This window comes from Aquarana catesbeiana, linkage group LG07 (assembly GCF_042186555.1).
Source record: "Aquarana catesbeiana isolate 2022-GZ linkage group LG07, ASM4218655v1, whole genome shotgun sequence".
Taxonomy (NCBI): domain Eukaryota; kingdom Metazoa; phylum Chordata; class Amphibia; order Anura; family Ranidae; genus Aquarana; species Aquarana catesbeiana.
The window spans coordinates 288002268-288024342 of NC_133330.1; the positions used below are offsets into that span (position 1 = coordinate 288002268).

Below are 22075 nucleotides of genomic sequence, written 5' to 3' on the forward strand. Positions count from 1 at the left end.
TGCCTCCACTCTGGATGAAGGAGCAAAAGAGACACCTTTGTCAGTTTGGAGGGGGGGGGGGGGGTTGTTAGATTTACTAGAAGATTGAAATACACCAACTAATTGAAGCCAATCTCCAGTTCATACTTTATAAGCAGTTACAGCAAACAGTTGTGTTCCTTTTGGAATGGTTTAACATAAATAAATAAAAGCTGATTATTGTAAGCACCCGTCAGTGATAAATGGCTTGTCTCAATGCTCAAACTGCTACATCTGCAGAAAAGATTGTTCTGTTGAAAACCAAGAGACTAAAACACAAAGACTAACACAGCCACCACATCTAATGGCCCGTACACCAGTGGCGTCTCCAGCTTTCATACTTAGGGGGGGCACATGGGGGGACAGGGACAAAAGTAGGGGGGCAACTATAAAATGTATATATATATATATATATATATATATATATATATATATATATATATATATATATCTAGATAGATAGATAGATAGATATAAATATATCCTGGGGCCCGTTACTGCAACCCCACAACGGCCCTTTCACATGTTCTGCAGTGAGCTCCCTTCCTACTGTATTGGGGCCCCCCCAGGGTGGCAGAAAACAAGAGATATATGTCACCAGCATATCAAGAAAATATAAGGGTCCAAAGCAGTGAGAGAACTATCAGGGTTGCAAAGGTTGTCTTGCTTCCGTGCCCTGGTGTCCTGCCACTGTGGGGTTCCCCAGCCTCCTCTTGCTGTCCTGCCCCTGCTATTGACAGCTCTGGTCTGGCATCTCTTGGAATTTACAGGCTGGTTCTCCTGTCCTAAGGATGGGAGAAATCAGTCTGTTTTTTCAGATACTGAGAGTCCTGGTGGAGTCCTTCCTGCAACTCGCTCTTCTCTCTGCCAATGAGGATGCAGGGGAAGGAGCAGATCGGGCGGCCGTGGTTGTGTGAGCGCTCGCATTATGCAGTGTCAGCGAGCAGAGGGAGGGGGGGGAATCACCCGCAGGAGCTGACTGGGGACTCTCTCCCTCTTAGACATTGATTTTTTGTAAAAAAAAAAAATTTTTTTTTTATTGGGGGGGCACATGGTGGGGCACAGCATAATGTTGGGGGGGGTCAGGGCCCCCTCTGCCCCCCCCCCCTAGGGACGCCATTGCCATACACACGATCCGAATTTCGTACGACCATTCTCACTTAATAGTCGCAAGTAGAAATTGAATAGCTAAATAAAGTCACGAAAATTCTCATATGACAGACAAAAAAATTGGAAGTGATGTCACGTGTTACAATGTATTTGTATTGTATTTTCGGACGACAACTATACTGACTAAACGAAAATCGTACGATCTGGAATCGTACGAGGAAAATTTTCAGGTATGTCCGATCGAATAATATCGGATGAACAGTCGTGATCGGCTGTCGAAAGTAGTGTACGCACGATCCGAATATCGTACGATCCTTCCTCGGACGACCGTTTTCGTACGATATTCAGATCGTGTGTATGGGCCATTAGAGTTGGTAAGCTGCAATATAATAAATGTTTTCTCTGAGTTTATTACCGCTTTAAGCATGAATAATTGCCCTAGAATTATAGCTTTCACTTCAATGTCCATGGTGATACCTCACATGTGTGGCGCAATTTATGATTACATATAGTACATGTGCTCGCTCTATGCTGTGCGTTTTGATCGTGGCATGTACGAGATGGATTTAGGTGAGTTACATTTTTTATTTATTTTTTTTATTTTAGATCATTATTCCTGATGTGATAGCATTGGGTAGGTGCCATATCCTTTTTATGTAGAAATCACAAGTCTATTAGACCCCCAATGTCTCCCCTGCCTTTCAATGCAGCTAATTAAGCACAAATCAAGCTTAATTAGCTGCATCCTTGGCTACAGTAACCAATGAATGACAGCTGTGAACCTGGAAGTGATATAATACACGTTGCTTCTGAATTCATTTGTTCACCAAACACCTCCTGCTCTCACTGTGGGAGTCATTTCCTGCAGTCTGGAACTTCCTGGAGGAATAGGAGGGCTTGGGAACCACCATGACGCCGCCGATGAGAAGGGGGCACACCTGCAGAGCCATTGATCGGTCAGCTTTAGAGCCACCCGATCACTTTTATCTAAAGGTCCTCTGCTGGCACTAAAAATCAGTAGTAAGCTCATGGCTGCAGCACCTTGCTTTAACCCCTTGTATACTCTGCCATTTATAATAGTTCATTGGTAGATAAGGGGTTAAAGAAAGAAATGTGCATTTATTATTATTATTATTATTATTATTATTATTATTATTATTATTATTTTTATATTCAAGTCTGCAAAGCATTGCAACCATGATCAGCCTGTCATGGGTGTAATGCACAGGCTCCTGCATTGTTTACATCCCAGCCCCTGGTCCATACGGGGGTATGGTCCTACCAATATGGGGCTGGAGGAAGTAAACCATGGACTACAAGTGCAGTGATGTCACTGTACCTGTGCTCCATTGAGATCTACATGTCCCTCTACCGTGGTAGCTGGAGGAATCACATGGATCTGTGAATGGATGATGCAGCTGTACAGGAAGAGCCATGCAAAGTCGCTCCAAATGTAAACACGGACAGAAGGCTGCAGGGGAAAGCACCCCACACGTAGTAAGGTCCCAGGCCTCCTTTGATCTAATGAGGACCTCCAGGGCCAGGGATAGCTGACATCCTTCTGTATGTAATGGGTTGTGAGGCATGATGGGTGTATATTTGTTAAAGTTATTGGGTGCCAGACACTTCTTGGATGCAAAAGAAAGTTTATTTCTCTTTACAAACCTTTTTCTTGGGAAGAGAGGGTTAGGGCCAGGACACTATTAGGTAGTTGCAAGAATAATTGGCAGGCTCCAAGACTTTAATAGGAGGACAGCCATGCAGGGAAAGGTATCCAGAAAAATGCCACATCTGCATGTGTAGGAATGCTGTCTCCTATGGCAACAGTCTTTAATGGTTTCAAACACAAGGCTTAACAGTTCTGTCACTTTCACTACAATCACTCACTTCACCGTCCCCGGTCAGTGAGAATACTGCTCCGGTACTTGCTTCAGTTACTCACTGTGGTCCCTGGTAATAAGGCGGATGGTCCCTTCCTGGCGACAGCTTCCCTCTACCTCCGACCACTGACAGGTTCTCCAGCCGGCAGAACCGTCACTTCTGGTTGGACTGCAAGCCGCAATCCCAACCCTACACTGCTCTCTTGCTTCTGGATAGGCCCTCAGACAGCCTAGTAGCTAGATGTCCCCGGGATAGACCCCATCTCCAGCCTAGCAACCCGGGCAATACAACACACGTCCAGCCAGACAGCCATCCAGGTGGCACAGAACACAGATCACCTGACCTCACCCGAATATATAGGCTCTCCCAGCAGGCCAAGGGATCCAAGAAAACCCCTGCCCATTGGCTGAGATACCCCATATACCTATAACCTGACCTTACATTGCCCTTCTCGTATCTAGTACCACCAAGTACCCGGCCACCTAGTAGTAGAAGAGAAAAGTGCAACAAGGGCAAACTTAGGGAGAAATCAATAGATCTCTAGCAATCAACCAGGATAACTACTCCTGGCAAGTACATTTGTGAGGAGCAACCCTGCCTAAACTCCAGGAAGCTACACGCAATTCCGGTAAGTGTGGTGGCATCAAAAGAATGTGAATGGATAATCACACTCCAGCAAAATGATTCCTTTATTATTATAAATTCACAGAACAATACAGCTCAGCAAGAGAGATGGGGCTGTTAACCCATTTCACGCTACATAGCACTTTGTCATAGCATAGTCCCCAACCCTGCTTTCTCTCCATTTACTAGATCAATTATCACGGTTATCAACAAGCTGAACATAATTAGTGGGCTGGCATCCACTGTGTAGACAGTTTGTGGACCGCACTGGAGCAGTATACATGGAGCTGTTAGAGTGTGAGACAATGTTTTATGTTACACCTTCAATATGGGTGTAACAGATGCTCCCAAAAGTGAAAAAAAGTCATTAAAACTAGCTTTGTACTTTACTTTTGCATGGTGGTAAAACATGCGCTTTACTGCAGGTTACCACAATGCCTAGTAACACATGACCAGCTTTGAAGGGAACCCCAATGCATGTGCATTGCAGTGCACCACAACAGATGGGAACCATTTATGTTGAAATGGTGCAATGCAAACTAAGTACAAGTTAGCTTGTTCAAAGTAAATGGACAACCTTACCCTCATCTGGAATATGCAGTTCAGTTTTAGGCACCAAATCTGCAGAGAAGGGCAACTAAACTAAGAGGCATGGAGGAGCTCAACTATGAGGAAAGATTAGAGGAAATGGATTTATTCCCTCTTGAGAAGAGGAGATTAAGGGTCAACATGTACAAATACATAAGTGGTCCATATAGTGAACTTGGTGTTGAATTATTTACTTTAAGGTCATCACAGAGGACAAGGGGGGACTCTTTATGTTTAGAGGAAAAAAGATTTCATCTCCAAATATAGGAGATGTGAAAATGTGGAAGAGTCCCTCCAGAGGTGGTTCTGGCCCGCTCAGTAGATTGCCTTAAAAAAGATCTGGATTCTTTCCTAAATGTACATAATATAACTGAGTACTAACATTTATAGGTAAAGTTGATCCAGGGAAAATCTGATTGCCTCTCAGGGGATCAGGAAGGAATTTTTACCTCTGCTGTAGCAAATTGAAGGATGCTTTGCTGGGGTTTTTTGACTTCCTCTGGATCAACTGTGGGTGAAGGATTGTGTATATGGGATTGTATTTTTTTTTGGTTGAACTAGGTGGACTTGTGTCTTTTTTCAACCCGACTAACTATGTAATGCAATACATTTTAATGTGCAGCATACAGCATGTTAACATATAGTATGTGCACGGGGTAAGGCAAAACACCAACCTGCATAGGTGTGATTGGCCCCATACCAGTGAAAGCGATTGCCACAACAACTCAAGCAAGCAACCCTGGTAGTTATATAGCTTGTCCCAACCCCTGTCACACTCACTTTGCTTGACAGCATAGTCTGCAGTGAGGAAAAGCACCCATGCATTTGTAGGCAGTTGAGAAATACCCCCTTACATTAGAGGTCACTGGGAAGAATGCTTCCTTACATTGGTGGTCAGTGTAGTGCCCTCTTATTTTGGAGGTAAGTGTAGTGCCCTCTTATATTGGTGGTCAGTATGGTGCCACAATATATTGGGGTCAGTGTAGTGCCCCTATACAATGGGGGTTAGTGTAGTGCCTTCTCATATTGAGAGTGTAGTGCCCTATTACAATGGTGGTCAGACTAGTGCCCCATTACATTGGGGGTCTGTGCAATTCCCTCTTATATTGGGGGGAATATAGTGCCCTCTTACATTGATGGTTAATATAGTGCCCCATTACACTGGGGTTCTGTGCAGTGACCTCTTATATTGGCAGTGATTGTAATGCCCCATTACATTAGTGATCAGTGTAGTGCCTTCTTATATTGGGGGTCTGTGTAGTGCCCTATTACAGTGGTGGTTAGTATAGTGCCCCATTACAATGGGATGAGTGTAGTGCCCCCATACATTTGGGGTCAGTGTAGTGCCTTCTTATACTGGGGGTGAGTGTAGTGCTCTCTTACATTGGTGGTCTTTATAGTGCCCTATTACATTGGTGAGTGTAGTGTCCTCATATATTGGGGGTGAGTGTAGTGCCCTCTTACATTGGCAGTTGGTATAGTGTCCCTTAGCACTGGGGTCAGTGTACTGTCCCCATACATTGGGGGTTGGTTTAGTGCCATCTTATATTGGGATTGAGTATAGTGCCCTCTTACATTGGTGCTCAGTATAGCGCCCTCTTACATTGGTGGTCAGTATAGTGCCCTCTTACATTGGTGGTCAGTATAGTGCCCTCTTACATTGGTGCTCAGTATAGCGCCCTCTTACATTGGTGGTCAGTATAGTGCCCTCTTACATTGGTGGTCAGTATAGTGCCTTCTTACATTGGGGGTCAGTGTAGTGCCCTCTTACATTGGGGGTCATTGGGAAAATAGTTCCTTATAAACAATAAAAAGTTCCCACCTGTGAGAAGAGGCGAGGTTGAGGTTCCACTTGATGACTCCAACACTGTTGACTCTGTAAAGTTACATCAGCACAGGTCTATGCAGGCACCTTCGGAGGGGAGGTTAATCCACCACTGCTCCCCTCTAAAGAACCCATAGAACATTTGGAGGAACCCTGGATAAGATATCCTGAATGAGATGATGGTTGGTCCAATACCTATACCCCCAATCCCCCCTCCCTCTTTCCTCCACAACTGACGCTTTCTTAGGTAGGATAAAGATCTGTATAAACAAATGTACTATTTTACTACATTGATTTTACACTCCAAATGATTGTGTTGCTTATCTGCAAACACTAGAGTAGGATGGTACTGATGGCGTAAATTATAGCTGCTTGTATTTTCATTTCCGTTTACTTACTGCAGAAACTTGATAGGGGTCGGTTGCTATGGACAGCAACAATCTGTTTTTTGAATTGTGTTTTATTTTTTTCCTGATTGTAACCTTGTCCTTATAAATGTATGCCTTTATACAGGAAATATTAGTGGCCCGTTTTTTTTTTCTTTTTGTATTCCCGGCATACTCCTATGTAAACATACAGTATATTGGATTTTCGGATTTTCAATAGCAATACAACAAGACTATTCAAAAATGGGTTTATTACTCATGAAATATTAAAGAATGAGAAGAAGCCGTTACATCCACCTTGTAATGTGAGACAAACATGCTTTGCAAAGACCAGCCAGTGGCCTTACATATAATTTTTGCTGGAACTTCAGCAAGAGGGGCCCAAGAAGTAGCTATATCCCTAGTAGAATTTGCAAAAACATGCTTGGGGGGGGGGGGGGGGGGAGGGGGATGGACGCCACTAGACATGTAGCAGTTGAGAATGTTTTCTACGATCCATGAGGATACCATTGTAGACCAGTGTTTCTCAACTCCAGTCCTCAAGGCGCCCCAACGGGTCATGTTTTCAGGCTCTCCATCAGTTTGCACACGTGATTTGATCAGTTTCACTGCCTTAGTAATTACCACATCAGTTTCATCTGAGGGAAATCCTGAAAACATAACCTGTTGGGGCGCCTTGAGGACCGGAGTTGAGAAACACATGTAGACAATTGCTTCACCCTTGTTTGCATTTGCAGGAATAGCCAGAAGTATTTCTGTCTTCCTAAATAAAGCAATTCTCTGCTCTCCAAGTATGTTGAGGCAAGATGAACTAAGTCCATCTGGTAAAGTTCATCCTATATCCAGATGGAAATCGGATACTACTTTAGGACAATGTTCAAGAGATAGTCTGAGAATGACTTTGTCCTGGAAGATAGTACAGAAAGGTTCTATGGTAAAAAGTGTGTATAACTCATTCATTTTGAGGTAATTGCTTAAAGTGGTTGTTACATATACCCAGTGAAGTAATACACAGAGATGAAACAAAACCTCTTACATAAGTTGTACCTGTTTGTAGCACCCTGGGGTTTAGTTAGGGAGCTCCTCGCAAAATTCCTTGTCAGGAGTAGCTACTGTAGTTAATTACTAGGGATCCATTGACTTCTCCCTAAGTTTGGCCTGGTTGTACTTTCCTCTTCTACCACCAGGTGGCCGGGCACTTGGAGGTATAAGATTGAGACGGACAACATAAGGTCAGGTTATGGGTATATGGGGTATCTCAGCCAATGGGCAGGGATTTTGTTGAATCCCTTGGCCTGCTGGGAGAGCATATATATTCAGGTGAGGTCAGGTGATCCAGGTCTGGGTGGATGTGTGTTCGAAGTCCACAATTTACACAGGATCCCTCGGCTCTGAAAAGCAGGGGGTGGGGAGCTGAAGTTAAAACATTAGAGGGGAGGGAAACACCCCCCTTCACACAGGAACAGAGCTGAGGCTGTCAGTCACAGACTGTGCCCTTCCCTGTCACCATTTTTTTCTTGGTGTCAGGAAAACTTGTCAGAAGTGATTTGCTAATGCAAGTGCTAAATATTGCACTCACATATTCATATACCCGAGAGTCACCTCCACAAGCAGCACTCACAATGTACCGGTTTTGCCCCCATGCCACTTCCAGGTCTTTGAAAAGCACGCCGGCTCGGAAAGTGCAAGCGGCATTTGCGAGGGTACTGTGTGAGAGCTACTTGTGGAGGTGCCTCTCGGAATATGTGAGTGCAATATGTTTTGTTTTAAGATTCCCCATGTTAAATAAAAGTTGCTGCACTATGGAGGATAGTATTTGGGTTTTTGGTTTACGTTATTATTGAGAGAGGAATCGCATTGGAGTTTAAGAGGTATTGAATCCATCCCATCCATTGGATTGTATCTACCAGGCTCGTTAGGCCTTTTATGGCTATTTATGGTTGGTGAGTGAGCACTTTTAACACGTCGTGAAAACATTTTGGTTGGATGTAAAGCATGGTGGCCGGGAAATTTTTTTTATTATTTATGGACTTTTTGCTGGTTGATTTTCATATGAAAATGAAGTTGTTGTGTTTTTGGTAAATTAAGAATATGGCGCATAGGTTTAACATTTAAGTTATTTCCAAAGGAGTAGCACTTTCCTTTATATTCTATTTATTCACTTATTGAATTGTACTGACTATTCACTATCACTAAAACAGCCTGATCTAAGTATATGTATTATCTTTTATAGCTATCGAAAGCCCCCCACCCCTCTTTTGTTAGATCAAGGGCATTGTCCCCCTGAGTCTCTCCTTCCTTCGCTTCTCTGTCTTGGGGGTGTCCTTGTTCCCCTCTCTCCTCCTTGTGACCCCTTCCTGATGTTGGGGTGAGTTTTTAAACCTGTGCGTCGCACTCTTGTCCATATGTATGATATATAGCTACATAGGTTGAAAAAAGACACAAGTCCATCTGGTTCAACGAAAAAAAAATATATACAAAATCAAAAAGGTAAAGTGAGGTAGGGTGGGTCTTTGTATGTACCTTTTGTAGGGTTTGAATAAAGATATATGCCACAAATTTAAAAGAAATGTGTTTAAACTTTATTTTTCATCTATTAGTTAAAAGCGTATTACAGTTGTACAAACACAGTTATTGTTAATTGGGTCCAGGACGTGCTGATCCTGGTACGATGAATCAAAAAGTATGGACTACGCATTTCGCGAGACACCCCGCTTCATCAGGGCCTTAGAATAGCACGAGTACAATAGAAATATTGCAGTAACCTAAGAATACAATATTGACAGCATTATAAATCGGTATTAACAGATAATCGACAATTTTTTATATATAAAAGATATATAAAATTTCCAAAACATTGTCATTGAGAGTTTATAAGATATTCACAGTTGCCCAAATATTCTTATAATGGAATTGATATAACAATTCATTTTCAATCGATATAGAATTACATATAGCTTATTTGATGTCCAACGGTATCTCATAGACTAGGGGCAAGCCAAGGAGGCTCAGAGTTTTTTGTTTGAATTGTTATATGAAAAATAAAGTTTAAGCACATTTCTTTAAAATTTGTGGCATATATCTTTATTCTGTTTCAATATGTTTAGCTCGTTGATCACCCGCGCAGAGGCTAGAAATGTGTAAAAATTACCAATGATCAATATTGTTCACAATTATCCTATGGCATAGTGAAAATAGGGGATGGTATAAAAAAATGAATACTGCATAAAATGCCATATCCCCACAATCGTTGCCGAAGGGGAGGCTCTTCTCCAGCAACCCCCCTCCATAGGAGGCAACGGCAGGAACCAGGATAGTGAGAAACCAGAAAGAAAGCGAGAAGAGCGAAGAGGGAGAGAGAGAAAGGGTCATAGATAGGAGAGGGGGGAAAGGGAGATCTCGGACAGAAGGGAATCATGTGGCATATATCTTTATTCAAACCCTACAAAAGGTACAAAGTCCCACCCTACCTCACTTTAACTTTTGATTTTATATCTTTCTTATGGGATGGTACCTATATAGGGCTATAGTTGTTCCACATCTACCCCCACCGCTGTGCAAAAAAAAAAAAAAAATTAATTATCATACAATCCCATATACACAATCCTTCACCTACAGTTGATCCAAGCTGTTTTTATATAAGTAACCCTCAATAGTGTATTTTTTATAATTGTTATTATACATGTTGGTATTCTAAGCACTGAGAATCTTGCGAGCTACCAGAAACATATATTGAGTAGGGGAGGGGACAGGAGGGTGCGTAAGGCAGAGGATCGGTCTCATCAAGGAAAGGACACATTCGTTCAGCGGACACAGCGTTCCCTTTTAAAGAGTGGTGCACTGTAGCACCCATGAAATGTGAGTACCCTAAAGAAGGGGTTAATGTTTATTAATAAATTGACTTAAAACGATATCACACTATCTAGTCTCTCTTATTATATACATGTGGAAAACGTGCCAGCAACCAGCTCAGGATCCCAGTACAAACACTGAACCCAGAGGTGGTTCAAGAGGAGGGCCAGTCAAAAAAAAAAAAATTAAAAGTCAGCAGCTACAAATACTGCAGCTGCTGACTTTTAATTGGACACTTACCTGTCCCAGGGTCCAGCGATGGGGGGGATCGAAGTCCCGCACGTCTCCCCCTCCGTTCAGTGGCGCCGGAATTGCAACTGTGGGCGCCGGGCTGTGGTTTCACAGCCTGGCACCCACTGCGCATGCGCAAGCGGCGCTGCGCGCCGTGATTGGCCGTTCAGTCACCTGGGACCTGTAATGGGTCCCAGATGATTGACAGGAGGGAGGGAGCAGAGCTGAGCCCTTCCTGTGCCGAGGGGGAAGTGATGTCACCAGCCAGGCACTGGAAGAGGCAGACTACAAGGGACCCCCTAGCAACAGGCATTTAGAGGTAAGTAAAACAAAAAAAATATATCCAAATGTTTTTTTTTATTTTTTTTTTAGGCACAATCATGACTTTTTTTTTTTTTTTAGGGTGGAACACCAATTTCATATGCATGTTTAGACCAAGCTTAATGGCAAGGTCACACGTTCTAAGGTGAGCGCATATACAGAAGGGGGGAGCACCTGAGTGGACCCAAGGACATGCTTGCTTTTACCAGTTTTTTTATGGATTTGATTTTTTGAATGGACTTTATATACAGTATCTCACAAAAGTTAGTACACCCCTCACATTTTTGTAAATATTTTATTATATCTTTTCATGTGACAACACTGAAGAAATGACACTTTTCTACAATGTAAGTAGTGAGTGTACAGCTTGTATAACAGTGTAGATTTGCTGTCCCCTCAAAATAACTCAACACACAGCCATTAATGTCTAAACCGCTGGCAACAAAAGTGAGTACACCACTAAGTGAAAATGTCTAAATTGGGCCAAAGTGTCAATATTTTGTGTGGCCACCATTATTTTCCAGCACTGCCTTAATATTAACCCTCTTGGGCATGGAGTTCACCAGAACTTCACAGGTTGCCACTGGAGTCCTCTTCCACTCCTCCATGACGACATCACAGAGCTGGTGGATGTTAGAGACTTTGCGCTCCTCCATCTTCCGTGTGAGGATGCCCCACAGATGCTCAATAGGGTTTAGGTCTGGAGACATGCTTGGCCAATCCATCCCCTTTACCCTCAGCTTCTTTAGCAAGGCAGTGGTCGTCTTGGAGGGGTGTTTGGGTTTGTTATGTTGGAATACTGCCCTGGGGCCCAGTCTCCGAAGAGAGGGGATCATGCTCTGCTTCAGTATGTCACATTACATGTTGGCATTCATGGTCCCCTCAATGAGCTGTAGCTCCCCAGTGTCGGCAGCACTCATGCAGCCCCAGACCATGACACTCCCACCACCATGCTTGACTGTAGGCAAGACACACTTGTCTTTATACTCCTCACCTGGTTGCCACCACACACACTTGACACCATCTGAACCAAATAAGTTTATCTTGGTCTCATCAGACCACAGGACATGGTTTCAGTAATCCATGTCCTTAGTCTGCTTGTCTTCAGCAGACTGCAGGCTTTCTTGTGCATCATCTTTAGAAGAGGCTTCCTTCTGGGATGACAGCCATGCAGACCAATTTGATGCAGTGTGCGGTGTATGGTGTGAGCACTGACAGGCTGACCCCCCCCCATCCCTTCAACCTCTGAAGCAATGCTGGCAGCACTCATACGTCTATTTCCCAACCTCTGGATATGACGCTGAGCACGTGCACTCAACTTCTTTGGTCGACCATGGTGAGGCCTGTTCTGAGTGGAACCTGTCCTGTCAAGCGGCTCTATGGTCTTGGCCACCCTGCTGCAGCTCAGTTTCAGGGTCTTGGCAATCTTCTTATAGCCTAGGCCATCTTTATGTAGAGCAATAATTTTTTTTTTTTAGATCCTCATAGCAGAGGGTTTTTTCCATGAGATGCCATGTTGAACTTCCAGTGACCAGTATGAGAGAGCGAAAGCACCAAATTTAAACACACCTGTTTCCCATTCACACCTGAGACCTTGTAACACTAATGAGTCACATGACACCGGGGGAGGGAAAATGGCTAATTGGGTCCAATTTGGACATTTTCACTTAGGGGTGTACTCACTTTTGTTGCCAGCGGTTTAGACATGAATGGCTGTGTGTTGAGTTATTTTGAAGGGACAGGAAATTTACACTGTTATACAAGCTGTACACTTACTACTTTACATTGTAGCAAAGTGTAATTTCGTCAGTGTTGTTACATGAAAAGATATAATAAAATATTTACAAAAATGTGAGGGGTGTACTCACTTTTGTGAGATACTGTATAAGTTTATATCAACGCATGTCTTCACATGAACTTGTCAACGTAGAATTTTGCACATAGCACTTTTGGTGCACTGGAACACGTTTGTGTAGACAATTTGAGCACTTTAACAATGGACTTTCTTTTATGACAGATGATGATATTATAATATGATATTATTTTATATATTGCATTATACTGTTGCACTGAGTCATTTTATTGATAATTTATTTTGTCACTAGAGCACTTTATATATGTAGCAATAACTCTCGGTGGAGCTGCTGGTTTAAGTGGGCTTGTTACCTTCACTCTCCTTCCCTCTGTTTTACCGACACCGGGTCTAGGGTTCCGTTGAGTTTACCTCTGGACGATGCACACACCAACACTTGAATACGTTTTCAATGCTTTATTAAACGATTTATTAAGGAAGTAGCAGGAAAGAGGCAGAAGGGAAACTGCAGAAGAAACTCAAATATCTTCTTGTAAGATTCTTGACAAATGTCCTGGTAGAATTTGGATATTACAATAGAATGCGCTCCCCTCGTGGAACACACTCTTTGCTCACCTGGATAGGCCTCTCTCACTTGCCTAGCAGCCAGTACGTAGCACGAACAAAAGTCTCTGCCACAGACTTGTTTGGGATAAACCTGTACGATCCTCTGCCACAGGATGTATTGGTTTTCTGCAATGAACGTCAGTCACAGTGCTTGAACCTTTAAGCCAACCCGGCAACACTATGCTGTATGGTTACTTTCGGATACATCCTCCAACCAAGTCACCAGGCCCCTCTCCAGACCAGCACTCTGCATGATCCTTCCATGACGGGTCCTCCCCTGGGATCTCCTCGGTTGTCCAGCTTCTTCCCTTCTGGATAGACAGCTCAGGACCATTCCTCGGCTGCTGTGGTAGGCCCCAGACAAGCTTCTGGGCCCACCCCTGCGCCTCAGCGGCGTGGGCCCCTGGAACGGAGGACCACAAGATTGCTCTCTAACGCATACCTGTCAGCCAGGAGGGCCAGCAGGTGGCTGTAAAACGAACCCCACAATATGGCGTCTGTCCCATAAATACCCTCGCCCAGAATGCAACTCGGAGGACCACCTCCACCGAGTTGTCTCTGGGACAGAAGAGCATCCATACGCTTCGACACGTTGCCTTTCCAACACTGACCAGTGATAACAGCGACACCCACCGGTCAGTATGGAAACACACACAACATCAGCCAAGCTGGAACAGAGGCAAAACTAACCTATTTAACGAACAAGTTACTAAATTTACCTAACATATGGTAGATTGCAAATCTACCAGCGCTACATAAATTTGGTTTGTTATAGATAGATATATTCTAGAGTGTATATTTATGTGAAAGTACACAGGGAAATAATAATGAATACAGGTTAGCGCAGCACTTTCTTTTATTTATATACATGTTGGTATTGATTGTATATACCAACTTCTAAGATACTTCTGAGTTCCTGAAGAAGCTTAACTGGGAAATGCGTTGAACTGAACCTTTCTCGGTATATAACCTATTTATAAGATGACAATGCCATATGAATAAAGCCCAAGTGAGATATGGGAGTTGGTAACACAGAGGCATGACAAATGTGCAGTGATGGGTCACAATCATGTAACAATAATTGACAGGTATTTTATGTCTGATATTTTTAATAACATATATCGAACAATAAAAAGGACACGTTTTTGAAACTTCTAACAAAAGCTGCGTTATTGCGGGTCTGCACCTTAAAAGTCTGAACATGTAGTTTATCTATTATCTTTTGTGTCTCATGGAATGTGGTGCTATGTCACATCTTTTCAGTCCAAGGATCTCAATAATCCAGCACCAAGTTGAAAACAGAAATTCTTACTAATAGAGGTTCTTTTCTTTTTTTTTTACAGTGGAATTTGGAGATGTAAAAACAAATAAATACCTGATTTAGAAACATCTGTAGAATTTCTAAATTCTTTATAATTTAGAAACGTATGTAAAGTAACTTTTTTCTTCTCAAATATAGTTTTTTATTGAAACCCACAACGGCCGAAAACAAGCCATTACATCCACTGTGTGGAGACATTGAATACATCAGAAATAGAACATATATATATATATATATATATATATATATATATATATATATATATATATATATATATATATAAATAAAGAAAAACAGTATTGAAAGTATATAGAATACAGATGAATATCAAGAGAGAACGTTAATAAAATTGTATAAAAATTCTAATTACTTTCTGCTGTTGAGTGTTTGTTATAAAAGGTTAAGATTGGACTATGGAGTTAGGCTCGATTCACACCTATGCATGTTGCTTTTGAGCGTTTTTGGAGGTTTTTTTTTCATGCTTGCCGCGTTTTTGAGCCGCGTTTTTGCCGCGTTTTTGCCGCGATTTTGCCGCGATTTGCGTTTTACGTTTTTTTTTTCATTTTTTTTTACAGTCTTACCAAAAAATTACAAAAAAAAAAAAAAAAAAAAAAAAAAACGGCAAAAACGCACCAAAAACGCATCAAAAACGCATCAAAAACGCTGCAAAAAAGGTGCACTTGCGTTTTTGATGCTTGTCCATTGAAAACCATTACATGCAAAACGCTGCATTTTGCATGAGAAAAAGTCCCCGACCCTTTCCAAAAACGCGGAGATACAAAAAAGCATTGATGTGAACATGTTCCATAGGAACCCATGTTAAAAAATTCCCGTGCATTTCTGCAAAATGCAAAATGCATCAAAAAACGCGCTAGTGTGAATGGGGCCTAAGACCTGAGGTTGCCCAAAAGTAAAGTAACTTTTTCTGGGGCTCCTTATCCTCCTGCACCACACCCTCTACTTGCTCCTACAGTATTAGACTCATGTGATCCTGGGTCATCTTTGCAGTCCTTTTCTTCCCAGAATGAGGCCAGATGACGGATGATATGTTGCAATCGAGTTATTCTGGTGCATGCACATGTCCTGCCTCAGTGTTGTGGTAATACTAAAGGAGAAGTTATTATGGGCTTCACCGTGGACACCTAGACTTTACTCTTTGGCATCTAATACTGGGAATGACTGGGTTAGTGCACATACAGTATGCAGCAGAATGACTACAGGGGGAAAAAGCTAAATAAAGCAAACACAGTGCTGTTGTTTTTGTTGGGGTAGCATACATTTTCAAAAAGTTAATACCAGAATTGAAGAGTTTCTAATCATTTCTATATTCTATCCAAAACTAAAAAAACCTTTAGATTATACTTTAGACCCCTTTCACACTGGGGGCGGTTTGCAGGCGCTATTGCGCTAAAAATAGCGCCTGCAAACTGACCTGAAACAGCCGCTGCTGTGTCTCCAGTGTGAAAGCCCCGAGGGCTTTCACACTGTAGCGGTACGCTAGTAGGAAGGGAAAAAAAGTCCTGCTAGCAGCATCTTTCGAGCGTGTATACACCGCTCCTTCACCGCTCCTGCCCATTGAAATCAATGGGGCAGAGCGGCTATACCGCCGGCAAAGCGCCTCTGCAGTAAGAGCTGTGAAAATGTGGAATAGACTCCCTCAAGAGGTGGTTCTGGCCAGCTCAGTAGATTGTTTTAAGAAAGGCCTGGATTGTTTTCTAGATACACATAATATAGCTGGATACTAACATTTATAGGTAAAGTAATATTCGATTGCCTCTTGGTTCATGCTTTATTGTTTTTTTTGCCTTCCTCTGGATCAACTGTGGGTATAGGATTGTATATATAGGATTGTGTATGTGTATATATATTATATTATTATTATTATTATTAAGTATTTATTTATATATTTATTTTTTTTTAAATAGTTTCCTTCTATTGGTTGAACTAGATGGACTTGTGTCTTTTTTTCAGCCAGACTAACTATGTAACTAGCTGCTGGCAGTGCTTCTATGAATGAATACAAAGCTTCCTCTGATTGGCTGAACTGAAGATTGTGACGTCATCAGGTCGCTCTCTGCTTCAACCAATCAGGGGAAGATTTGTAGCTGAGGCTACATTCAGTTTGTACAGCACTCACAGCTCCTGCAACTGTTAGGGAAGTAAATAGTTTGTTTGGATCAGCTTGGTCTAATAGAACTATTTAAGCTAAAAGGTTACTAAACGCTCATTTTTTTTCTTTTTAACCGCTTCCCGACCGCCTCACGCAGATATACTGCGGCAGAAGGGCATGTACAGGCAGATTAACATACCTGTACGTTGCCCTTAAAGAGGCGGCTTGTGGGAGTTCCGTGACCGTGATCGCGGGTCCCGCGGACTCTATGTCTGCGGGGATACCCGCGATCGTCTCACGGAGAGGAAGAACGGGGAAATGCTAATGTAAACAAGCATCTCCCCATTCTGCCTAATGACACTGTCACTGATCACCGCTCCCTGTAATCGGCAGCGGTGATCGGTGATGTGTCACACACAGCCCCTCCCCCCCTCAGTTAGAATCACTCCCTGGGACACACTTAACCCCTACAGTGCCATCTAGTGGTTAACCCCTACACTGCCAGTGAGGTTTTTACAGTAATCAATGCAATTTTATAGCATTGATCGCAGTATTAATGCCAATGGTCCCAAAAATGTGTCAAATCTGTCCAATGTGTCCGCCATAATGTCGCAGTCACGATAAAAATCGCTGATCACTGCCATTACTAGTAAAAAAAAAAAAATCAATAAAATGCCATAAAACTATCCCCTATTTTGTAGACGCTATAACATTTGCGCAAACCAATCAATAAACGCTTATTGTGTTTTTTGGGGGTTTTTTTACCAAAAATATGTAGAAGAATACGTATCGGCTTAAACTGAGGAAAAAAAATGTTTTCATATATTTTTTGGGGATATTTATTATAGTAAAAAATAATGCGTTTTTTTCAAAATTGTCGCTATTTTTTTGTTTATAGCGCAAAAAATAAAAACTGCAGAGGTGATCAAATACTACCAAAAGGAAGCTCTATTTGTGGGAAAAAAAGGACGTCAATTTTGTTTGGGAGCCACGTCGCACGACCGCGCAATTGTCAGTTAAAGCGACGCAGTGCCGAATCGCAAAAATTGCTCTGGTCAAGAAGGGGGTAAATTCTTCCGGGGCTGAAGTGGTTAAATAACAAACATGTTATACTTACCTCCACTGTGCAGTTGGCTTTGCACAGAGTGGCCCTGATCCTCCTCTTCTGGGGTCCCTCAGTGGTGCTGGTGGCTTCTCCTCTTCTCGGGTACTCAGTCAGAAAAGCACTCTCCTTCGGTACACCTGTGCGGGCGTGCTCCTGTGTCCTGTTTCTGCGTCTTTTGACACAGAAAGCAGGACTTGGCCCCGCCCCCGTGTCATTGGATTTGATTGAAAGCAGCGACAGCCAATGGCTGTGCTGTTATCAATCTATCCAATCAGGACACGAGTGTGCTCGTCCCCGGCGCAATAAGGACAGGGCTCAGGTAAGTTAAACGGGGGGTCTGGGGGGCTGCAGCATGAGAGAAGGTTTTTCACCTTAATGCATAGAATGCATTAAGGTGAAAAATCACAAGGGTTTAGAACCCCTTTAAATGAAACCTGGAGATCACCTATAAATCTTCATTAAGACACATAATTCTTTTTTATTTCGGAGGATGTTTTTCCAGTCGATTGAAGTGTAAGAAGACAATGACTTCCTAAGCTCAGTCTCTGCAAAAAATGCTAAAGGAACTTGGAAGAAACAAGCAGGGCCTGAACTAACTAGTACTAAACAGGAGAGAAGTACAGAGAGAGATACACATAAGTGAACAAGCTGTACTGTCCCCAAACCCCCACTAGATGTTAGCATACAGTACATCACAACAATAGCAACCTGATACAGTTCAGTACAACAGAAAAATACATAGTACTGGGACAGAACAGCTGCCAAATAATGATAATACTGGTTACTGTACTTTGCACATTATCAAGAACTGACCATTTAGATTTAGGGTTCCGGCAATGAGTTTTTACAATACTACAAAGACTACATACCTTTACAGGGCAGATCCGAAAGCCAAGAGGTTTATACAAAGTAAAGTTTTGGGAGGTCAGTCCACCCTATATAAAAACTCCTGTGCTTTGTTTACAGGAGCACCCAACAAGGTGTGTCTGCAAACAGGTATTGTAAATGTACAGCACTGTGTACAGTGGAGAGGGTCCAAATGAGAACTATTCTAACTAGCGCACTCTAGTGATGAAATGTAAATACTGAGAATTTAAATTAAAACTCAACTGTTTGTTTAAAAAGTTAATAAAATTGCTGGACAAGCCATTTGGAAGTTTAATGTTATTAAAAGAGACCTTTCTATGATTTTCTAAAACTTCCTTGCAGTCACTGCAACATCATTTTTGGGGTATTCTGCAGACTGTCAGTATTGAATGAATCCCCGAAATATCATGTTTTTGATTGGGATTGGCTGATTGTTTAAGGCCCGGGTCACATTCTGAGCAGTGTGCATAATGCCGCGTACACACAAACTGACTTTATGGCAGACTTTGTCCGGCGGACTTTTCGACTGACTTTCCGAATGAACGGACTTGCCTACACACGATCAACCAAAGTCCGACGGATTCATATGTGATGACGTACCACCAGACTAAAACAAGGAAGTTCATAGCCAGTAGCCAATAGCTGCCCTAGCGTCGGTTTTTGTCCGTCGGACTAGCATACAGACGAGCGGACTTTTCGACCGGACTCGAGTCCGTCAAAAAGATTTGAAACATGTTTCATTTCTAGGTCCGTCGAACTTTTGGGGAAAAAAAGTCCGCTGGAGCCCACACACGATCGAATTGTCCGACGGACTCCGGTCCACTGGACCAAGTATGCCGTAAAGTCCAGTCGTGTGTACGCGGCATAAGGGGTGATTTACATGTTGTTTCTCAAGTTACAGTACTGAGAATAATGGCAGGTAGATTCACAACCTCTGTCAGATTATTGACTGAACCAAAACAGGGTAAAATCCTTGAAGGACAAGTGTGGACGGGCTTTTTGGTCTTGTTAGATTTGCTTCCCCCCTATTAGACATGTGCCATTCGTTTAGTTCCGAATTAGTTAATTCATGAAAACCCGTTTAACAAATTCTAAACTAATATTCAAAAATCCAGAATTTCGAATTTTCAAATTTCTGAAATTCGAAAATCTGAAATTTTGGAAATTCGAAAATCAACGAAAATTCAAAAGAAGAATGTGAACCGCATGGGGGAAATTACGTCACCCGGTGGGCAGACCTCGATGTGAGGAGGACAGGAAATAAACAAAGATACGCGTTCGGAGCATACAGCTCCTTCCACTGGCCAGCTGTATGCTCTGAGCGCGTAGCCTTGTTTCTTTCCTGTCCTCCTCACATCAAGGTCCGCCCACCGGGTGACGTCATTTCCCCCATGCGGTTCACGCCAGGCAGCCAGGATCTCCCTCACTTCCTGCTGTGGAAACAGCGTCCTGTGCATGAGAAAACACCACGAACGCTGGGAAAACCGGACTGCTGGCACCCCTCAAGGAGGACTCTCTACATGACAGATATGCCTGTGATGTCTTCATTCCTGTAAGTGCATTTATGTTTGCGCTATTAAAATAATCTTATAATATGGCACTTAGGTGCGCCTCCCTCCTTCTCTCTCTCTTGCATTCCAATTATAAAAAGGACAATATTAAGCTGAACTACAATACAGGCTTTCTCATTGTCATGCGCTGGATAACCCTTTCTTTTTATTGTCTCTATCATTTCAAATACACCTATGATAAAAATTATAGACCCTTCATTTCTTTGTTTCCTTCAAGGAAACCCAGATTTCGGCCTCCCCGGAGAAAGCTCTGGCCTTAGGTCAGTTTATGAAGTCTCTTCGGCTTCAGGGGGCCGCAGTACCCGTCCCTTCAGCAGAACATTTTACAGGTTTCTATTCCACCCTCTTCCTGGTACAGAAGAAGACGGGCGACTGGAGACCTGTGATTGACTTGAAGAGACTCAACAAATACATTTATCTGGAGAGTTTCAAGATGGAGTCACTTCAGACAATCATTCAAGTCATACAAGCAGGAGATTGGTTGATATCAGTAGACCTGCAGGATGCTTACCTTCATGTCCCTATCCTACCATCTTTCCAAAAGTATCTAAGGTTCGCAGTGGGTCATGTCCACCTGCAATTCCAGGCTCTACCCTTCAGGCTGTGCATCTAACCGCAGGTGTTTACAAAGGTGCTAATATCTGTCCTGGCACCTCTAAGGGAGAGAGAGTTAAGAATTTACCACTATCTGGATGACATCCTATTGTTATCAAACAATCCGGATCAACTTATAACCCACAGAGGTACTTCTGTAGTCTTTGTCAGATCTAGGTTGGTTGATGAATCACTGGGCCAGCCAGCTGATCCCAACACAACAAATGATCTAACTAGGAGCAATGTTCAATACAGATCTGGCCACAGTTTTTTTTACCTCAACAGAAGATGGAGGGCATCATCCAAAAGATGTTGAAGACTTTACAGAAGTCCAACTTGTCAGCCCCACAATGTCTGAGCCTCAAAGGCATGATGTCTTCCTGCATTCCTATGGTCCTGTGGTCTCACTGGCATCTGAGACATTTCCAGACAGGTTTTTTAGCACAATGGAAAAAGCAACATCTATCTCAGACAATTCTGTTGTCAACCCTGATGTCCAGGAGCCTGCACTGGTGGACCAGGCCGGAAAATCTCTCCCGTTATCATCTGGGTTCCCACTCTTGGACCACAATTACTTCCAAGACTCCTAAGGGAGTTCAAATACTGGCAGCATTAGCTTATTGGCCGATGAGGCCTTGGTTCCCCCTAGCCTTGCACCTCAGTGTGAAACCTCCTATCAAGATTCCCCCCTTCCCATAATTGTTGACCCAGGGTCGGCTAATCCATCCAGATCCACAAAAACTGGATCTTTGAGTATGGAGGTTGAAAGGAGGAGGTTTGAGCTGTTAGGATGTCCTCAGGAAGTCATATCCACCTTGTTGAAAGCCAGGAAACCAGCAACCAATGCAATATATGCTAAGATTTTGGACAAGTTCCTATCTTACGCTACAGGAAAGGGTTTTGATCCAGTCTCTCCTACCACTGTTGATATTCTGAGTTTCCTTCAAACAGGTTTCGATTTGGGTCTCAGCCAGAGTTCCCTTAAGGTACAAGTGTCGGCAATCTCTGCAGCAACCAACATTAGCTGGGCTGAAGATCCTCTAGTGGTCACATTTCTCAACGGTGTACTGAAGATGCGCCCTCCAACCAGGCGTTCCTTTCCAAAGTGGGATCTTCCCCTGATACTAGAAGTATTATCCGCTCAGCCATTGCACCAGTAGATAAAGTCTCAATTTGGAACCTAACCCTGAAAACAACCTTTCTCCTGGCTATTACATGCGGCAGGAGGATTTCGGTGCTTCACTCCCTGGGA

The 22075-nt window shown here is 42.8% G+C and overlaps 1 protein-coding gene across 1 annotated transcript in view; it reads right to left on the minus strand.

Moving 5' to 3' along the window:
- The window catches only part of ACOT11 (acyl-CoA thioesterase 11), an 87231-nt gene extending 68533 nt beyond the window's left edge, over positions 1-18698 (minus strand). The window contains exon 1 of the mRNA XM_073593464.1: positions 18661-18698. The gene's annotated coding sequence lies outside the window, so the exon portion shown is untranslated. The remainder of the gene's footprint in view (positions 1-18660) is intronic.
- Positions 18699-22075: the final 3377 nt, after the last annotated feature.